This window comes from Dipodomys ordii, unplaced genomic scaffold (genome assembly GCF_000151885.1).
Source record: "Dipodomys ordii isolate 6190 unplaced genomic scaffold, Dord_2.0 Scaffold11, whole genome shotgun sequence".
NCBI classification, from domain to species: Eukaryota; Metazoa; Chordata; class Mammalia; order Rodentia; family Heteromyidae; genus Dipodomys; species Dipodomys ordii.
This window is the reverse complement of record NW_012267227.1, coordinates 16783624-16788796: the sequence shown is the minus strand read 5'-3', so window position 1 is coordinate 16788796 and position 5173 is coordinate 16783624. Positions and strand designations below refer to the sequence as shown.

General features: G+C 44.1%; 1 protein-coding gene across 1 annotated transcript in view; it reads left to right on the top strand.

The window, feature by feature from the left end:
• Mapkbp1 (mitogen-activated protein kinase binding protein 1) overlaps positions 1-5173 on the top strand; it is a 52853-nt gene that overhangs the window by 5147 nt on the left and 42533 nt on the right. The gene's annotated exons all lie outside the window — the stretch shown is intronic.

Here is a 5173-nt window from a genome sequence, read left to right as displayed (position 1 = left end):
AAAGAAAAAAGCCGGAAGTGGCGCTGTGGCTCAAGTGGTAGAGTGCTAGCCTTGAGCTGAAGAGCTGAGGGACAGCGCCCAGGCCCAGAGTTCAGGCCCATGACCGGACCACACCCCCCCCCAAAAAAAAAAAAGTGAGATGTGAGGAGCTAGCCATGGCCTTACTAAGGGAGATGAGCAGGATTTTCCCCCGTGAGCAGGAGTAGGAAACGCTATAATATTTAACCACTGCCCTTGAAACTCGTAGGAATCCACAGTTTTTGTGTTTGGGCTATACTCTGAGCACTGAACCTAGAAGGATGACACCGAAGTAGAGGCCCCTGAGCAAAAAGCTCTGCTTCTCACTTTCTTTGTGAGTGATTTTTGCTAAGTTCTTTATCTCACTTTCTTTGTGAGTGATTTTTGCTAAGTTCTTTATCTCTAAAAATTTTTTTGAGCTAGCATCATCTAGGCTGGCCTTGAACTTGCATTGTAGCTTAGGCTGGCCTTGAATTTATGTTCCTAGTGCCTCAGCCTCCTGAATGCAGGATTATAGGCATGTACTCTGATATGCTCTTCAGTTGTGGCTTGTGAAGTGTCCTGAAACCCTCAGAGCAGGTGGAATGCTGTGAGAAGTGTTGGTGATCTAACTTTGATCTCCATTTCACTCTCCTTCTGAAGCCTATTGCTCCACAGCTGCCTTCGCCTTCAAAGTGATTTCCAGCGGATTCTCTTGTCCCTGGATGCAATGCCTCTTCTCTGCTGTCCAAAAATAGCCTGGCCTTGCCAGGCTCTCAGTTGGCTTGCAAAGCCTTCACTTACCTACCTGGCTTTACTCACTCTAGAGTCTCTCTGTCTCTGTCTCTCTTTCTCCTCTCTGCTCTCCTCTCGCCTTTCTCGCTTTGTCTCTCCCCAGCTTAGGACAAGTTCCCCTGTTGGGTCTGCACTCTGTCATTTTTTTATTCTTTTGTGGTGCTAGGGATTGATCCTGGCACCTTGCCCTCCCCTGGGGGGTCAGTCTTGCCTCCTGCCAGTATTTTTAATGTATTTAGGACCTTTGTTTCCTCTGGCTTCACTTCTCTTAATTTGTCACCTATGTGTTTTCATTTCCTGAGCAACAAAAAAGCATAGGTGGACATGGGGCTTGGGCCTGACCTGTGTAATCCCCTCCTCCCCTGGAGCCCCTGAATCTCTAGTTGGGCTGGTAGCTGTTATCATTGCCCTTTGTCTGAGGAACAGTCCAGGCCTTGAAATTTGGGACATGTTTATTCAAGCTGAGCTTCTGTGAGAGTGCTGTGTCTCATTGTTTTTAGAGTCTGTTGGTTTTGCTTCACATCCCTATTGCCGGGCTGCTAAGGGGGAAGAGTTCCCAGGCGTTTATAGGAAACTTTTCCTGTCGCTACTGTCTAAACCTCTCCTCTGCAACCCACTCTTTAATGTGGGACAAGGCCAGGTTCTGTCTGCTTGCTTTTTGTAGCCCTTCCTACAGAGAGGTACAGAACAGTATCTGCATGCCTTCTTACATGTTTGTTACTGCTTACTGTTATTGTAAGGTCTGCTCCTGGATGGCAAGCAGACTCCACCCTCCTCGCAGCAAAGTCTCCACCCAGTACCTGCATTACCTAGGCAACTGGGACACCTGGAAGAGGTCACATCTGCATCCGCTGAGGTCACATCTGAATTTGATGTGGCCACACCTTTATCCCCCCATACCCTAGATAAGGCCTAGCCCAGGCCCAGAGGCAGGCTCTCTCTCTCTCTCTCTCTCTCTTTTTTCTCTCTCTCTCTCCTCTCTCTTCTCTCTCTCTCTCTCTCTCTCTCTGCTCTTTTCTACCTCTCTCTGCTCTTTTCTAGCTCTTTCCTCTCTCTTCCTCTCTTTCCCAGCTCTCTGTCATTCCCAGGCCGTTCCCAGCTACGTGGAGTGCCAACCTTGCCTGGTCCCAGCAGGTCTACTGAATTAACCTACCCCTTACCTGAATACCACGTGCGTGCTGGTGCTGTTCTTACTCGGCTACCTCTTTTTAAAAACCTAAGTTATCACCTCTTAAAATTAAAAATCACCTAGAAGGAATATAATAAAAGTGAATTTGATAGCCAGGCTGAGCAGTGGGGTTTGGTATCTTTTCTTTCATCTATCTAATCTATCTATCTATCTATCTATCTATCTATCTATCTATCTATCTATCTATCTATCTATCTATCTATCTATATCAAGGGGCTTGAACTCAGGCCTGGGTGCCATCCCTGAGCTTTTTCCCTTCAAGGCGAGCACTCTACCACTTTCAGCCTCAGCTCTACTTCCTTTTTTCTGGTGGTTAATTGGAGAGAAGAGCCTCAAAGACTTTTCCTGCCCAAACCACGATCCTCAAATCTCTGCCCCCTGAGTAGCTAGGATGATAGGCATGAGCCACTGGTGCCCAACTGGACTTCTTATTGTTAATTTTTATTTTTATTTTTTTGCCAGTCCTGGGGCTTGAACTCTGGGCCGGGGTGCTGTCCTTGTGTTCCTTTTGCTCAAGGCAAGCACTCTACCACTTGAACCACAGTGCCACTTCAGTATTTTCTGTGATTAATTGGGTTAAGAGTCTCATGGACTTTCCTGCCTGGGCTGGCTTCGGACCATAGTCCTCAGATCTCAGTTTCCTGAATCGCTAGGATTACAGGTGTGCACCACCAGCATCCGGCAAGGCTTATTATTTTTGAATATTCAGATTTTCCAAAATTTTCTTTGTACCTAGCATAGCAGCGAGTTTGTAATGCTTCTCTTTTTTTTAATTTTAATTTTTATTCTTTATTTCAAGGTAAGGTCATATTGTACAGCCCAGGCTAGCCTTGAACTTGCCTTACTCTGGTCTCCATCTTCCTACTTCAGGGATTATAGATATGCACTGCCATATCCAGCTCCACAGTGCTTCTTGTTAGCCACAGTCTTTTCCTCTGGTTTCAGAGGACACATTTATAAAAGACTAAGGCACAGTTTGAATGTCTCCTCTTAGACTTCTGGGAGTAAATTTTACTCTTATCACAGAATATATTTGTAATGCATTTCATTGCTTCTCTAGTCTACAAAACAGTCTTTTTTTAAAGACTGTATTTCTAAGTTACGTACTTCATCTCTCTAAAACTGAATAAGGCTAAAGACCTTTTTCTTCCACTGTTTCTCTGTTCATAGTTGAATTTAAATATACTTGAAAATCTTGGAACAATTCTTTGTGGAACCATATGGCTGATCCTCCACACTACTTTCTCAAATGCTCTTTTTAGGAATCCCCAAAAGGCAGAGTCTTTGGTTTTTCTGGGTTTTTTTGTTTTTAAAACTGGAGATCAGGCCTAGGGGCTGGAGCCTCAGGCATGCTAGGAAAATATTCTACCACTGAGCTAACCTTCCCAACTGAGCTCACCTCCATTCCTCAATTCTTATCCTATTTCTTATCAGTCTTCCTTCACTACTGCTTCTGGCCGTTTCTCCACCGGTTCAATTGATCCCTTTAAAGGTGGTAATAACAAAGCAAGCTATCTGACACTGGTGGCTACTGCCAATAATCCTAGCAACTCGGGAAGCTGAGCTCTGATCACAGTTCAAAGCCAACTGGGGCAGTAAAGTCTGTAAGACTCATCTCCAGTTAGTCACTTGAAAACAGGAAGTGGCGCTGGGGCTCAAAGTGGTAGAGTGCTAGCCTTGAGCAAAAAAAGCTCCAGGACAGTGCACAGGCCCTGAGTTCAAGTCTCAAGATTGGTACATGTGTACTCACGTGCACACACACACACACACAAGCAAAAAACCATTCAGAAATGATTTTTCCTAATACATAGGAAAATTTATGATATATAAAATGATACTGTGGATAATTATTCCCTATATAAACATCACCCAAGTCAGAAGATAGAATAATGCTGAGGTGTTTTAAGTATTTGAATGGTAAATGTGAATGATGTCAAGCTGTGTGAAGGTAGAGATGATGTTTTTATCTTCCACAGTAGAGATGAGTTGTGTCTATGTGTACAGCCCTTGCAAATGCTAGTTAAGTTCTCTACAATGGAGCTATACCCCACTCCAATGTGGCTTAGTTTTTTAAATTAAAATACCTAAGGGCTGATCTTGTTTTTGTGTTTCATATTTCTTCTTTTCCCAATGGTTTGTGGATTTTTGCCTTTTAACATTGCCAGGCAGAGTGCTTCCTGGAACACTTATTGTCCAACCTTTGTTGACACTGGCAATACTTTTCTTCTAATAACAACAGAAATAATAACATTTATGACAGTAATAATGCCTAACATTTTTTGAGCCTCTGCTATGTGCTAGACACTGTGCTCAACATCTTATACATTATATATGTGAATGTGTGTGTGTATACACACACATAAAATCACATTCACACTTTACCCAGCTCAGAAATATTTCGCTGATAACAGGTCAGGTGAATCAGGAGTTGCACAGCTAGCAGAGACTGTGGTCAAACCTGGGTTTTCTTAATTCCAGACTCAACACTTTGTTCTTAATTTTCTTAATTCCAGACTCAACACATCTTTGTTCTTGCTCCTCCCAGGGAATCTTTATTTTCAAAACATGTTACCTCACACAAAAGTAGTCCTCATATTGTGAGAGTCAAGAGTCACATCCTGTGTTGAGTTTGTAAAAGGTGTTTCCTCTACAAAATATACTTTTTCCCCAACAGTTCCTATAAAAGTCAGCAAATTTCTCAGACTGTTGCTGGAGCCACTGTTCAGAAACCTTTGTCCCTTATATCCTTGTCCTCCTCTCACCTCGCTGCCCGATCACCCGAGCTGCATCTCGCTCTGTGGAGCTGTTAGGAGCTGTGCAGGTTGGGGGTTGTAGGTTCTTGAATGTCAGGTTGGCCGGGGATGGCTGTGGGGCTCCACTTGATGGTAAGCCACAAGTAGTTGCTGCTCTCCCAGAGTTGGGGGTGAAGTGGAGGCTGATAGAGGCCATGTGTGGGGGTGGTGGGGCAGATGCAGTTGTGTAGTTAGTGATGCTACCCTAGAGCTCTCTTCCTGAAAACTCCTTTATTATCTCTGTAGCCCACAACTAACCTTGTTTTTAAAGCTGTGGAGAATAGCTGGGTCAAAAAACTTCTTTCTGGGGCTGGGAAGGTGGCTCAGTGGTAGAGCACTTGCCTTGCATGCATGAGGCCCTGGGTTCGATTCCTCAGCACCACATAAGCAAAAAGAAAAA